At 38.9% G+C, this 16,765-nt stretch overlaps 1 protein-coding gene across 16 annotated transcripts in view; it reads left to right on the top strand.

Moving 5' to 3' along the window:
* Positions 1 to 16,765, top strand: part of LOC129397619 (uncharacterized) — a 238,137-nt gene that overhangs the window by 6,729 nt on the left and 214,643 nt on the right. For 3 of the 16 annotated variants that reach the window (XR_008625196.2, XR_010111991.1, XR_010111992.1), the window contains exon 2: positions 15,248 to 15,405. The exons of 10 other annotated variants lie outside the window; for them this stretch is intronic. The gene's annotated coding sequence lies outside the window, so the exon portion shown is untranslated. Of the gene's footprint in view, positions 1 to 61; positions 7,031 to 11,019; positions 11,153 to 15,247; positions 15,406 to 16,765 lie in introns of those variants that run through there. 3 more of the 16 variants (XR_008625194.2, XR_008625193.2, XR_010111993.1) reach the window with 3 other exon arrangements.

The following is a 16,765-nucleotide window of genomic DNA, read 5'->3' as shown; positions in this document are numbered from 1 at the left end:
TATGATATAAAAGATAATGGTACACCTGTATAGGGCACTGACTATAAAGGGAGCTTGCAGGACTGGAAGTTGCTCTGGGTGAGTCAGTGAGTGAGTGGTGAGTGAATGGGAAGGCCTAGGACATTACTATACACTATGGTAGCCTTTATAAACACTATACACTTTGTATACACTATATATATATTTATATATAAAAAAATAAATATATATACTCTATATATACACTATATATGTTTTATATACACTAAATTTATAAAAAGTTTTTTTCTTCAATAATAGACTAACCTTAATAAGCTTACTGTTACTTTTTTACTTTATAAAGTTTAAAAAAAATTTAACTTTTTGACTTTTTGGTAATAACACTTAGCTTAAAACACAAACACATTGTACAAGTTTTGCTACAAAGAGTTAAAATATCAGAGCCACTCTAAATAACCACTGTAAATTTTAGAAATAGGAGTTTGAAACAAATTAGATTTTTCTAATAGAAATGTTCTGAGCCTAAAGCCCTAAAGGGGAGTAAGGAAACCAATTAACTTTAATTTAAATAATCATGTCTTAAGTAGTAAATGAGCGAAGTTCTATTGTTAAAGAACAACTGTACTAAATCCCCGAAAGGTTAGATTCAAAATGGTATAAATACAGTGGTTTCACATCTTACTAATGAAATAAATTTCTATTGGTCATTGTAACCTCTGCTTCTTGTCTTACTGGACATTGTTACTGAGGGTAGAGGAAGGGAATGATTGAGATTAAGGGCGGAATAATTATGTGCAATTCCCATTGATGTTCCTATTGTTAGTAACTTTTTTAAAAGCAACCAATGAAACAGCTAATAATTTTATTCCTGGGAAAAAATAAGAAAATCTGAGCAAAGCTTGTTTTCTTCTTTTAAGCTTGTATATATAGTATATGATTTTCTGTTTGTACTTGCTATTTAAAAACAATGTATTTATAATGATTGAGGTCACCATGCTGTTTTATATACAAACATGCCCCCTATTTACATCCACAATGACTGAATTTCTGCCAATGTCTATAAGCATTAAAGCAACCATCAAAAATGTATTAATAAGGCATATATTATTAATAAGGTATAATACAGTAGATACTAAACTCATGCCTGGAGTTTTATTCTGGATGAGTTAATGTAGTCAAGTAGGAAGAGAGTGAGTTTAGCAAGCAGTTTGAAGCCAGACGATGGAAAGTTTTAAATGCTATGCTTAAAGGCTTAAATTGTTTCTCTCGTGCCTTGTCTTTTGATTTCTTTCTCCTCACGTGCTACCTTTGTGAACTTCAGAAAGCAAGTTAACCTCACTGAGACTGTCTCTTTATCTGTAACATGGAAGTGGGAATCCCATATTGTGGGTGTGCTGGGGGAATTAACGGAGATAAAGCACGTGGCTGAGGCTGGCACACCATGGCTGCTCAATAGATAATTGGTCTTAGTATTGTTTTCTAGAAATGAAATGCTGCCTTCTGCTCTTCCTTATAACCAGTTTTCCACATCACTGTTACACCTTATACCTTACTAATGTTTGGTGTGTTCTTAGGAGAACATTTTTATTTCCTTGTGTTATTTTGGGGAACTCTAGAAAAACCACTATAGAATTTATCAAAATGGAAACATAGCATGGATTGACAGAAAAGGGCAAAAGAGTTAAAAGGGTTAGTGTGTCAACTCCTTGACTTTCTGGAGATCCTTTTTTTTTTTTCCCAAAACGTAGCCACTGCCTTTGTGTCTTGTTCCACGTCCTGTGTCTTGTTCCAATTATTTATGCAAATGAAGACAATTGTTTTCCTATGAAAGCTTGGTGAAAAGATGCTATAGAAAAATCCAGTGCATTTTCATTATTGCTTGCTCAACAGCAATACTCTTTTGTAGCAAGAAGAAAATAATTTTGCAAAATGCCCCCCCACCCCCACATGAAAAGTAAAAAGTACATAATATCATGTTTGTGTTGAAACTTTTTCTTCCAAAATGTCATAACCCCATACGAAAGAGAATTAAAATCCCATTATTTTAATTTACATCTAGCCACAAGATAAGTAAAGTTATCATTGAAATTCTAATTAAATGGGATGATTGACTAAGGTAGCACATCAAAGAAGAGAAGTGAATATGATAAGTCGAAGACTTATTAATTAGTCTGCGTGGAAGAAATTCCAGGGATGTCAAGCTGAGCCTGCTTCAAGGAGAAAAAAAGCAGACAAGAAAACGTTCGTTTCTTTGAAGTTAGGAACTGAGATAGTGATGGAGGTAATTGCGTCTGACTGGATCCAGTAATGAAGAGCTGTAAATCAGACTGCAGAATCGAAAGGAAGATTCAAGTAACGAATGTGGCTGCCTCCCCCTGCTGTGAAGAAACAGAATGCAGAGCGCACTAATTGACCCAGCCTATTTCCCAGTAGTTCTCTGTTATTATTTATTAATTTTTAATTTCTGAATTATTTACGTCCTGGGAAATTATTCTTGACAGGCTGTTAGGCGTGCCAAAGTTAATGGAGGATGAAAGGACTGGTACCAGAATTAGCAGGGATGTAGTCACAGGCTACTGGATTTAATGATTTTGGAAAGAAAAATTGATTTCACACAGTGTGTCACTTTATACTACTTTAGGGATACACCAGCTATTTGATTAATTGAGGAATAACCAATTCAAAGTATATTTGAAGTGTAAATGAGTCACAGTGCTCAGCTGTTTACTTTTCTCTCTTTCTGAGAGATCTGAATTTTCTTCAAGCTGATGATTAAAAGCCAATGAAGACACACTTGCATGCTTTGAATGCACACCTGTTTGATTCATATTAAACTCAGAAGGGAGGAAAACCCTGAAGTACATGAGAAGGTAGTTTCACTTATTTTTTTTCTCCTTTCTAATCGTTTTATGTGATTTCTTTCCTCCAGCGTATAGCACAGCAGTAGTTGCAATCTGCATCCCTTAAGAACGAGGCTCAAGAAAATTTCTCATTTGCTTTATGACCTATGAGCACAATCAGAAAGAAGCAGTGCTTGCTAATGAATAGAAGAACCAAGTAGAAAAAATGTATTAACAGAAAACAATGACTTTAATGAATAAGGGAAGAGGATTAACCTATTAGGAAAATGAGTGAGGCAGAAATATGCCATCGCCATCCAGGCTAAAAGCCCTGTGTCATTTCTGTCTTCTCCCTTTCCGGGCTCCCTCATTAGCCACCCTCTTTGTTCAGCTATCTTTGGCCTAGTCCTCTAACTGGTTTTCTTAGGTCAAGTCTTCAGTTATATTCTATACCGGTGGTTCTCAAATTTTAATGTGCAAACAAATTGCTTGGGGCTCTTGCTACTGTACAGGTTTAGATTCTGTGGGTCTGGGATGGGGACCTGAGATTCTGCATTGCTAGTAGGCTCCCAGGTAAAGCCCATGCTTCTGGTCCTTGACCACTCTTTGAGCAGCAAGATTCTACAAAACTCTGACAGGCACATTTTCTTTAAAACACTGATTTTAACCATGTAACTTTCTCATTCAGACACTTTAAGTGATTTTCAGTGCCTACAGTTAAATATAGATTCCTTAGCATGGCATTCAAGGTCTTCCTAATATGACCACAACCTGCCCTTGTAGGCATATCCTATACTTTCCCATCTCCAGGCTTTTGTTTTTGTTTTTTCTTCTTTGTGAAACACCTTTGTCTTTGGAAATTCTAACAGTGAGTGCCTCAAGGCGTATTTCAAATTCCACATCCTCAGTGTTGGCCCACTCAATAAGACATGAGCTGTCCTTCAAACTCTTCCTCTCATATCTTTTTACTTTTTTTTTTTAAACTGGTTTCTTGAGAAAGGACAGATGTTTTACCTCTTTCTTGCTATGTAGTATCTTCAGTCTCATATAATTGCTATTAATATTGCGATTTCTCCCTGTTCACATACAGAATTGTGAGTTATGTAGGAGTAGGGACTGTTCCTTGTCTTTGTATTTTCCCGAAGTGCAGGTGCAGAGCACAGAGTATGTATCTCACAAATATTTCAGTTAAACTGAACTATGTAAGAACATTCTCTCCATGGTCATTCCTACTCTTGCAAATTTGCAGCATCTCTGAAATCCTTCAGAATAGCTCACGGATCCTGATTTTTTGCTACTTTATTCATTCATCAACTTACCGATTTACTCATAAGCGTTTGAGGGTTCTTTTTGTGTCAGTGCAGTGCCAGGGACTGGAAATATTGAAGTAAAACAACAGTCTTTCACTCCTAAGCTCCGATGATTCCCCTTCCCCACATTTATGTCCTGCTCCCCCACTTCTATATTTACTAACGTCAACCCCAAAATATAAATTATATAAGCGATAATTCTGGCCGGGCACAGTGGCTCACGCCTGTAATCCCAGCACTTTGGGAGGCCAAGGCAGGCGGATCACTTGAGGTCAGGAGTTCAAGAACAGCCTGGCCAACATGGTGAAAGCCCATCTCTACTAAAAATGCAAAAATTAGCCAAGCATGGTGGCAGGCACCTGTAATCCCAGCTACTTGGGAGACTGAGGCAAAGAAATCGCCTGAACCCAGGAGGCAGAGGCTGCAGTGAGCTGGAATCACGCCACTGCACTCCAGCCTGGGTGACAGAGTGAGACTCCATATAAAATAAAAATAAAAATAAATTATATAAGCAATAATTCATATATTTTTTAAAAAACCAAAACTCTTCTTGAAAATTCTTATAACTGTTGTAGGCTCAAGCACCATTACCTCAGAATATGGACTTCCGTGAATCCTGAGAGACTTTCTGCTGAATGTGGGCCTTGCATTCATTTTCCTCTCCAAAGGATTTAAAAATTCTTAAAGCCTTGGCCATTCACTACATTTCTCACCTCACTCCCATCCCCCAGTACCCATTTTTCAGCCTTGCATCAGTTCTCAAACTGTTGCTTCTACCTGATCTAATCTCTCTGAGGGGAGGGCACTTCAACGTATTTTAAAAACTTACCCCTTCGTTTATTCTGTTCTCTTCCTCTGTCTTTTCTATTTATGTTTTGTGCCCCTTACCCTACCCTGATTTCCAGCCTTAATCCCTATACCCTACCAAATGCAGACGGAAAAAACATTTTTTAAAAACTTCTAATTTTGTGTCTTTCATAAAGATTCAGTCAAGAATAAACCACAACAAGCAAGTGTGACAGAAATGTGCAGGAGTCTAATTGTCTAAACTAATTAAAAGAGACCAAAAAATTATATCATGGTTCTTTAGTTGCAGGCAACAGAAGCCAACTCTGGGTAACAAGCAAAAAGGGAAGGAGAAGGATGCAAGGGCTGCTCAGAGAATAGATAATATAATAAATATTAATGACAATAATATGAGACTGAAGACACCACATGGTAAGAAAGAGGTAAAACATCTGTCCTTTCTCAAGAAACCATTTTTTTGTTGTTGTTTGTTTGTTTTTTGTTTTAGAAAAAGGTAAAACAGGTATGAGAGAAAGAGTTTGAAGGACAGCTCATGTCTTATTGAGTGGGAGAAGGTTAGATAGCCAACATTGAGGATGTGGCATTTGAAATACACCTTAAGACACTGGTGGAATTTCCAAAGGCAAAGGTGTTTCACAAAGAAGAAATAACAAAACAAAAGCCTGAAGATGGGAAAGTATAGGATATGCCTACAAGGGCAAGTTGTGGTCATATTAGGAAGACCTTGAATGCCACGCTAAGGAATCTGTATTTAATTTGTAGACACTGAAAGTCGCTTAAAGTGTCTGAATGAGAGAGTTACATGGTTAAAATGTAATTGAATTTTGGAAAACAACGATGGCACCAAATAAGAGAGTGATCCTTTAGTGCCCATGCTAGGGGAACCTGCTTTGGTCTAAATCTTATTCCATCTCCTAAGAACTGATTTATAAGTGGAATGATGCAAAGAAGGGAAATGATTACAGCTGATCCATTTCCCTTGGAAACACTAGCTATCGATTCCTTTATCCCCAGAGCTGTCTGTCTGGTATAATAAATATTAATAACAATAATATGAGACTGAAGATACCACGTGGTAAGAAAGAGGTAAAACATCTGTCCTTTCTCTTTTTTTTTCCCTCAAGAAACCAGTTTAAAAAAAAAAAAGTAAACAGGTATGAGAGGAAGAGTTTGAAGAACTCATGTCTTATTGAGTAAGAGAAGGTTAGAGTAGCCAACATTGATTCTTGTTCTTCTTGAATCCTGGCTGTTCAGCTTTTCCTCCACTGATTTTTATCAGTGGAAGCCAAAGAACTCTAACTGATGCAAGAGACAGTTGCAGTAGCAGGTGCTCACTAGAGGTTTGCTCATCATCCATGTGGTTTATCAGATATGAGCAGATGAGTTTTTAACTCTATCACAGCTCTAAAAGATTTACTGAGAAAAACATCCTTAAAGAAAAGGCAGTCAAAGAAAGTTCTAATGGCAATATTTATTAATATTACTTAAAAGGCCAATCTCTATAACTGATAAGATAAAGCAAAGGGAAAGTAAAGAAACTTTTGTTGGGATGTTTTAGGCTGATATATTTATATCAGCATACAAATGAGTGATTCAACCTACTAGTCATTGAGGAATATTACAAAGCAAAAGCAGTGTGGTTCTGGTGTAGGAACAGATGAACGAAACAGAGGGAGAGTTCAGAAATAGATCTGTGTGCATATGGGAATTTGATATACAATAAATGTGGTAAAAATGGAAAAGAATGCCTTGTTTAGAATATAGTATTGGGAAAACTGGCTCATCATCTGGAGAAAAAGCTGGACTTTTACGTTACACTATAGAAAGATGGACTCTAAATGAATTAAAGACCTAAATGAGACAGGTGAGTATTCAGAACCAGAAGAAGAAAATAAAGAATTATCTTTGTGAAGTTTATTAAACCATTGAAGTACAAACAATAAGTGGAAAATTGATGACTTAGCTACATTAATGTTACAGCATTTTTTTCAGCAAAGGTTACCAAAAACAAAGTTAATAGACAAGGAGAAGATAGTTGCAGCATCAAAAACAAAGGATAATATTTACATCAGTGCTGTCCACTAGAAATGAAATGTGAGTCACATATGTAATTTAAAATTTTTAGTCACATTAAAAACTAAAACCATTCTGGCCAGGCATAGTGGCTCACGCCTGTAATCCCAGCACTTTAGGAGGGTGAGGTGGGTGGATTGCTTGAGCTCAGTTCAATACCAGCCTGGGCAACACGGTGAAACCCTGTCCCTACAAAAAATACAAAAAAAAATTAGTCAGGCATGCTGGCTCGCACCTGTAGTCCCAGCTACTTGAGGGTCTGAGGCTGGAGGATCACTTGAGCCCAGGAGGCAGAGATTGAAGTGAGCTGAGATTGCACCACTGTACTCCAGCCTGGGCAACAGAGTGAGAACCTGTCTCAAAAAAAAAAAAAAAATGTATAAAGTCATTGTTTCTGATTTTTATTATGAAGAGTTTCAATTTCAACATAAATTGTTGTTCTTGTCTGGCTAAATCACTAATAAGCTCTTCCTTTCTTTTGGAGTTTAAAATTTAGCTCTTTCATATGTAGTGTGATATCTGTGAGAAAACATAAATCATATTGTCATTTTGTCTTTGATTATTGAATATTCCTTCCAATTCAGGAACATATTAAATTGGAGTTAAAAGTACTTTCTAAAAATTCTTGGCCGGGCGCAGTGGCTCACGCCTGTAATCCCAGCAATTTGGGAGGCCGAGGCGGGTGGATCACGAGGTCAGGAGATTGAGACCATCCTGGCTAACATGGTGAAACTCCATCTCTACTAAAAATACAAAAAAAAAAAAAAAAAAAAAAAATTAGCCGGGCTTGGTGGCGGGCACCTGTAGTCCCAGCTACTTGAGAGGCTGAGGCTGGAGAATGGCGTGAACCCAGGAGGCAGAGCTTGCAGTGGGCCGAGATTGTGCCACTGCACTCCAGCCTGGGTGACAGAGCGAGACTCCATCTCAAAAAAAATAATAATAATAAAATAAAATAAAAATTCTTCCACAACTCTTATCAATGAGCACAGGCAGAGAACACAAGATTAAGAAAATCAGTCTTAATTCTATCAGTCTATTTCTTTCAAAAGTTCCATAACTTGGCAATGATTTATAGCATTAGTGTATAGATACTAAATGACATTTATTTATTTATTTAGAGACAGTCTTGCTGTGTCACCCAGATTGGAGTGAAGTGATGCGATCTCGGCTCACTGCAACCTCTGCCTCCTGGGCTCAAGCGATTCTCCTGCCTCAGCCTCCCGAATAGCTGGGATTACAGGCGCCCGCCACCATGCCCAGCTAATTTTTGTATTTTTAGTAGAGACTGGGTTTCACCATGTTGGCCAGGCTGATCTTGAACACCTGACTTCAGGTGATCTGCCTGCCTTGGCCTCCCAAAGTGCTGGGATTACAGGTGTGAGGCACCACACCTGGCCCTAAATGACTTTAAAGTAATTGTATTCCATAACAGTTTTCATATGGTGTGCTTTAAAAAACTGAGCACAAAGATTTTCAATACATATCATACAGTGGAACAAAGCAATAAATGAAATAGAAATCTCTTGTCTTACCATTCCAACAAATCTGGATTTTTACCTAACATATATGGGCCACCATCTGTCATTATAGGCACAAATTCTTCTTTGATGGTTATAAAAGATGAAAAACTGCTCCAGAAATTTAGGTGTTTTTAATTCAAATTTAATAAAACTTCATAGTTTTGGAAGTCCTTTGAGACACAAATATACCCAAAGTATTAATAGACATTGTCATTTTTTTGAGATAGAGTCTCACTCTGTAGCCCAGGCTGGAGTGCAATGGTACAATCTTGGCTCACTGTAACCTCCACCTCCCAGGTTCAAGTGATTCTCCTGCCTCAGCCTCCCGAGTAGCTGGGTTTCCAGGTGCCTGCCACCACTCCTGGCTAATTTTTTTTTTTTTAATAGAGGTGGGGTTTCACCATGTTAGCCAGGCTGGTCTTGAACTTGTGACCTAAGGTAATCCACCCGCCTTGGCCTCCCAAAGTGCTGGGAATGCAGATGTGAGCCACCATGCCCAGCTGACATTGTCTCTTATATCACATCATCCATTTTAAAGCTAAAGAAAAGTACTTGTAATTTTTTAAATTGTTAATCAATTGATCTTTGATACTGTATCATTGGAAAGTTCTTGTAATCTATGGGCCATTTTTTAATGGCTTAGTTGAAGGTCTTTCACTTTTTGTAAAATATCTTCTTTAGTCTTTTTCTCATAATTTTCTAGCAAAATTTCCACAACTGAAATAATTTGTTTTAGTATCTGACTTAAAATGACTTTCATTTTTCATCCCTCCCTTTCCCCTCCCTCCCTCCCTCCCTCCCTCCCTTCCTTCCTTTTCTGTTTCCTTCCTCCCCTCCCTCCTTTCTTTCTGTAAGAATCCAACACATTTTTTAGCTGTCTAAAATTACAAGCTCAGGGGCCAGGTGCGGTGGCTTATGCCTGTAATCCCAGCATTTTGGGAGGCTGAGGTGGGCAAATCAACTGAGGTCAGGAGTTTGAAACCAGCCTGACCAACATGGCAAAATCTCATCTCTACCAAAAAATACAAAAAAATTAACCAGGCCTGGTGGCGTGCACCTGTAGTCCCAGCTACTCGGGAGGCTGAGGAATGAGAATCGCTTGAACCTGGGAGGCAGAGGTTGCAGTGAGCCAAGATCGTGCCACTGCACTCCAGCCTGGGCAACACAGCAAGACTCTGTCTTAAAAACATAAATAAAATAAAATTATAATCTCAGATCCTGTTAAGAAGCATTAAGGATTTTTTGGTCGTATATTCAACTCCTATTTTGAACTACAATTTTGATTTCTTTTTTGACTTCCAAGGGGAAATGTCTTACCAAATTCATTATGTATTTACTTAAAATGTCTCTTAATATTGTCTAATTTATTGCTTAAAATATTTTTTACACACAAATAGCTTTTTTCATTTTGCTGTGTTACAGCAAATTGCAATTTCCGTTCATCGTAGAATTTGTGACATGCTTTCTTTCAGTCCTTTTCTTTTTTTTTTTCTTTTTTGAGACGGAGTCTTGCTCTGTCCCCCAGGCTGGAGTGTAGTGGCGCGATCTTGGCTCACTGCAAGCTCTGCCTCCCGGGTTCATGCCATTCTCCTGCCTCAGCCTCCCAAGTAGCTGGGACTACAGGCGCCCGCCACCACACCTGGGTAATTTTTTGTATTTTTAGTAGAGACGGGGTTTCACTGTGTTAGCCAGGATGGTCTCGATCTCCTGACCTCATGATCCACCCGTCTTGGCCTCCCAAAGTGCTGGGATTACAGGCGTGAGCCACTGCGCCCGGCCTTTTTTTTTTTTTTTTTTGAGACGGAGTCTTGCTCTGTCCCCCAGGCTGGAGTGCAATGGCACGATCTTGGCTCACTGCAACCTCTGCCTCCTGGGTTCAAGTGATTCTCCTGCCTCAGCCTCCTGAGTAGCTGAGATTACAGGCACCCACTACCATGCCCGGTTAATTTTTGTATTTTTAGTAGAGACGGGGTTTCACCATACTGGTCAGGCAGCTCTCGAACTCCTGACCTCAGGTGATCCGCCTGCCTCGGCCTCCCAAAGTGCTAAGATTACAGGCGTGAGCCACTGCACCCGGCCAGTCCTTTTCTTTTAATAGCCCAGTTGTAGTACTAGTTTCTGTATCTCCACTTTATTCTGCATTAGTGGTATGCATTCATTTTATATTTAAATTTGGTTCATTTTTAAGCTACACAGGAAGGGGAACATCACACTCTGGGGACTGTTGTGAGGTGGGGGGAGGGGGGAGGGTTAGCACGAGATATACCTAATGCTAAATGACGAGTTAATGGGTGCAGCACACCAGCATGGCACATGTATACATATGTAACTAACCTGCACATTGTGCACATGTACCCTGAAACTTAAAGTATAATAATAATAATAATAATAATAATAATAATAAAAACAAAGAAAAAAATTTAAAAAATAAAATAAAAATGATTTTATTATGGTTACAATACTGTGTATTTAAATTTAATTTCTTCTCAGACGAAGGAAACTAAGAGAATTACCAGTTGACCTATGTTTAAAGAATGACTAAGGATATTCTTCAAAGGAAATGATAACAGCAGGCATAGAACTTTAGAAAGAAAGAAAGAACAATGGAATGAGAAAAAATAGGGTAACTATAATAGAATATTTTTTATCTCTTATGTTTTAAAAATTATGTTTAATGGTTTAAATTTGTTTCCTATTGCAGCTCTAACAAGTAACTGCAAACACAAGGGCTTAAACAATACAAATGTATTATCTTATAGTTCTAGAGAGCAGAAGCACAAAATGAGTCTCACTAGGCTAAAATCAAGGTGTCAGCAGGGCTGCATTCCTTCTGGAGACTAGGGGAGAATGTATTTCCTTGTCTCTCCCATTTTCTAGAGGACAGCTGCTTTTGTTGGCTCATGGCACCCTTTTTCCATGTTCAAAGACAGCAGTGTTGGTTGAGTCCGTCTCACACTCACACTGCTACCTCTCTGGTTTTCTTTTTTGTCTCTCTCTCCCACACTTATGTCTGTCTGTCTGTCTGTCTGTCCGTCTGTACATTTGTGTGAGATGGGGTCTTGCTATATTGCCCAGAGTGGCCTGGAACTCCTTGGCTCAAGCAATCCTCTCACCTCATCCTCCCCAGTAGCTGGGACTCTGGGCATAGAACTGACTGCTCTTCCACTTTTATGAATCCTTACGACTATATTGGGCTCCCCTTGATAGTATAGAATAATCTCTCTTTTTAAAGTCAGCTGATTAGCAGCCTTAATTCCATCTGCTCCCTTACTTCTCCTTTGCCACATAACCTATTAACTGTTTTGGGTTATTAGGATGTGGACATCTTTGAGAGTGGGCATTATTCTGCCCATCACAGGATTAAAAAATTATAATACCAATTGGATGTGATATTCAATGTATGTGGAGGAAATACTTAAGACATTATGTTTAAGAGGTGGGGAGGGATAAATCGCTAGGGAATTATGCTGAATTTTAAAAAAGCCACCTATAGGTTGTATACCGTGTGATTTCATCTTTCTAACATTTTGAAATGACGAAGTTTTAGAAATGGATATATATTGCCAGGATAAATGGTTGCCAGAGGGTGAGGGCGGGGGAAGGTAGGAGGATGTGGTTATGAGAGCAACACAGAGGATCTTTGTGTTTTGGAACAGTTGAATATCTTGATTGTAGTAGTGGGTACATGACCTACATAGGTGATAACATTGTATAAAACAATATATAAACACATAATAAAAATAAAGACAAAAACAGAAAACAATATATAAACACACACACACACACAAATGAATACCAGTAAAATTAGAACATCTGAATATAATCAGTAGATTGCATCAATTTCAATATCCTGCCTTTTTATGATTATTTGATAATTTCTGAAGGGATGAGAAGTAATGGATTTAATTTGTACATTATTCCAAGTTTCTCTGCAGAATGCAGGATATTTTAGGATATTAGTCATCTTGTTAGTCTAGAATCTTAAAAAGTGGTTGGCAGAGGTGGGAGGGAGGTGGATGTGGGTGTAAAAGGCATCAGGTGGGCTCCCTGTCGTGTTGGAACTGTTTAGCATCTTGACTGTGGCAGTAGATACACAAACCTGCACAGAAGATAAAAATATATGGAACTTGGCCGGGCGTGGTGGCTCATGCTTGTAATCCCAGGACTTTGAGAGGCCAAGGCGGGTGGATCACCTGAGGTCAGGAGATCGAGAACAGCCTGGCCAACATGGTGAAACCTGTCTCTACTAAAAATACAAAAATTAGCCGGGTGTGGTGGTGGGAGCCTGTAATCCCAGCTGCTTGAGAGGCTGAGGCAGGGGAATGGCTTGAACCCGGGAGGCAGAGGTTGTAGTGACCCGAGATTGTGCCACAGCACTCCAGCCTGGGCAACAGAGGGAGACTCTATCTCAAAAAAAAAAAAAAAAAAGAAAAAAATATATATATACACACACACACACGTATATATACACATATACATATATATAATATATACACACACGTATATATACACATATACATATATATAATATATACACACACGTATATATACACATATACATATATATAATATATATATGGAACTTAATACATCACACACATGCAAATGATTCCAATGGGAAATCTGAATATGATCTGTGGATTGTATCAATGTCAGTATCCTAGTTATACTGTTATGATACAGTTTTTTAAAGTTTTACCATTGAGGAAAACTGGAATCAGCATATAAGGAATCTATCTCTGTTATTTCTTACAACTGCATATGAATCTACAATTAGCGGAACAAACATTTCAATTTAAAAAAGTGAAAGAGTGAAGGGACCTAATGGAAGTAAGGTTTCTACACTCAAAGTGGTAAAATGTCAACGCTGTTAGACTGTGATAAATTATGCAAGTATATTGTAATACCTAGGGAAACCATTAAGAAAACTATTCAAAGAAATATACTCAAAAAACTATAAAGTCAAAATGTAATTCTAAAACATTTTCAAGTGACCCACAGAAAGGTGAGAAAGGGGAAACAGAGGAATGAAAAACAGAGGGAACAAACAGTAAACAATTAATAAAATAGCCAACTTAAGCCCAGCACACCAATCATTACTTTCAATATAACTAATCTAAATACGCCAATTAAAAGGCAGAGATTGGCAGGATGGATAAGTTTAATTATCAAGGATGGTTTAAGTAGGTATCACTATAACTCTTGCTGTTTGCACGAAATATTCAAATAAACACATTGCAGTGTTATATAGTTCACAGAAAAAAATCATTCAAACCAAATCAGTCCATTGGTACTGGCTACGTTGGTGATGTTTTTATGTATAATACGTAAGAAATAATACATAAGAATATGTTATGTATAATACATAAGAATATTTCTTATGTATAACGTAAGAAATAATGTATGTATAATATATATAATGTATAAGAAAAATGTGTACTATAATAAAACAATAACAATATCTTAACATAACAAGTTAAAGTAAAACGTACATTTGCCAAAATGCTGCTTCAGTTTTAAATTTAAATTAAATGGAGTGAAATGAAATGAAAAATTCATTTCTAGCTGCATTTCAAGTGCTCAATTGTCACAGACCCAGCGTAGACACAGAAATCCTATATAGAAAAAACAACCCAAAATTAAAAAAAAATAAAAATGTGTAAAGCATATTAATAGGTAATTCAGTGACAAAGACATTCACTAGTAATCTGAAAGTTAATTAAAATTCTACATGGGTTCTGAGAGCTTTTACCCTTAAGTAATACATATCAGTTAAATTCACATTTCCTCCACCAAAGTAGTCTCTTCGTCACACTTATCATCAAGGGGAAAATAAGTAGCTAGGAAGTGCAGTCCTACTCTGTGCTGAGTAAAAGGTCTGGAAATATTTGCAGAATAGCATTATTATCTACATAAGCCACATATGAATTTTTTTTTAAATATTTGTGAAGTGGAGAATTGAAAGCAATCTAGCTGTCTCTCACCAGGTGGATGGCACTTTTTTTTTTTTTTTTGAGATGGAGTTTTGCTTTTATTGCCCAGGCTGCAGCGCAATGGTGCAATCTCAGCTAGCTCACTGCAACCTCTACCTCCCGGGTTCCAGCGATTCTCCTGCCTCAGCCTCCTGAGTAGCTGGGATTACAGGCATGCACCACCACACCTGGCTAATTTTGTATTTTTAGTGGAGACAGGATTTATCCATGTTGGTCAGGCTGGTCTTGAACTCCTGAACTCAGGTGATCCGCCCGCCTCGTCCTTCCAAAGTGCTGGGATTGCAGGCATTAGCCACTGTGCCTGGCCGGCACTTTTAATTTATGTTAATTATTGCTACCATTCATTGAGAGTTTAATTTGTGACTCACTGTCCTAAGATTTTACATTTAATTTTTTTTATTTTTTGAGATGGAGATTCACTCTGGTTGCCCAGGCTGGAGTGCAGTGGTGCAATCTCGGCTCACTGCAACCTCCGCCTCCCAGTTTCAAGCCTCGGCCTCCCAAAGTGCTGGGATTACAGGCGTGAGCCACCGCACCTGGCCAAGATTTTGCATTTATTAATCGTATTTAACCACCCTATACATCCATGAGGTGGATATACTGATAATTTTCCTTGTATTACATTGGGAGTAACTTGCCCAGGATCACCCCTCTGTTAAGTGGCAGAGCTGGAACTTGAACTCACTATTTTCTGACTTTATAACCCATGCCCTTTTATCCTTTAGGCTGTACTGCCTCTTTTGATCAATTTGCCCCATTCATGGTTATGCATGCTGATGGAGACTGCTTTTGAAGCTTCTTTATTGAAGGAGCGGGAGAAGAGTAAGAAAGTTGGAGCAGACTAAGAAGACAGGAAAGAAAGAAAAGCAAAAGTAAGATAGAGGTCAGTGAGAAATGAGTGACAAAATGGGTGTTGGTTACCTCACAGGTTTTTTAAATTTCACAAGGCCCTACTCTGTCTTTGTCATTCTGTCCTCCAGATTTCTTGCTGGTGGCTCTCCTTGTCTGAACACAACCACAGGGCACGTGAATCTGTAATACAATCCATAATGGTCAACTTCCCATGACACAGATTAGAGTGCAGAAAAAACTCCAGCATACCATGTTTTCTTCTTTTTTAATTCTTTTTTTCCATTCATTTTGGTGGGAGCATATCCTTAATAGCTTCTTGAGAAAGAGTACACGGGAATTAAGTTTTTGAGACCTTGATTGTCTGAAAATGTTTTTGTTGTTGTTGTTTTAAGACAGAGCCAAGGGCTGGGTGCAGTGGCTCGTGCCTCTAGTCCCATCACTTTAGGAGGCTGAGGTGGGCGGATCACCTGAGATCAGGAGTTTGAGACCAGCTTGATCAACATGGAGAAACCCCATCTCTACTAAAAAAATACAAAATTAGTGGAGCATGGTGGTGCATGCCTGTAATCCCAGTTACTTGGGAGGCTGAGGCAGGAAAATTGTTTGAACCCGGGAGGCGGAGGTTGTGGTTAGCCGAGATTGCGCCATTGCACTCCAGCATGGGCAACAAGAGTGAAACTCTGTCTCAAAAAAAAAAAACCAAAAAACCCAAGCCAATCTGGGTGCAGTGGCTCACGTCTGTAATCCCAGCACTTTGGGAGGCCGAGGTGGGTGGACCACTTGAGGTCAGGAGTTCGAGACCAGCCTGGCCAGCATGGTGAAACCCTGTCTCTAGTAAAATACAAAAATTAGCTGAGCGTGGTGGCGCGCCCTGTAATCCCACCTACTCAGGAGGCTGAGGTGAGAGAATCACTTGAACCTGGGAGGCAGAGGTTGCAGTGAGCCTAGATCACGCTACTGCACTCCAGCCTAGGTGACAGAGTGAGACTGAGCCAGACGCCTTGGCTCACACCTGTAATCCCAGCACTTTGGGAGGCCGAGGCGGGTGGATCACCTGAGGTCAGGTGTTCAAGACTAGCATGGCCAACATGGTGAAACACCGTCTCTACTAAAAATACAAATTTTAGCTGGGCATGGTGTGGCATGCACCTGTAATCCCAGCTACTCAGAAGGCTGAGGTGATAGACTCGCTCAAACCTGGAAGATGGAGGTTGCAATGAGCTGAGATCCCGCCACTGCACTCCAGCCTGGGCGACAGAGCGAGACTCCAACTCAAAAAACAAACAACAAAAACAAAAAAAAACAAGACGGAGTCTCCCTCTGTCGCCCAGGCTGGAGTACAGTGGCATGATCTTGGCTCACTGCAACCTCTGCCCTCCAGGTTCCAGCGA

This window comes from Pan paniscus, chromosome 3 (assembly GCF_029289425.2).
Source record: "Pan paniscus chromosome 3, NHGRI_mPanPan1-v2.0_pri, whole genome shotgun sequence".
Classification (NCBI taxonomy): domain Eukaryota; kingdom Metazoa; phylum Chordata; class Mammalia; order Primates; family Hominidae; genus Pan; species Pan paniscus.
This window is presented reverse-complemented; position numbering and strand designations above follow the sequence as displayed.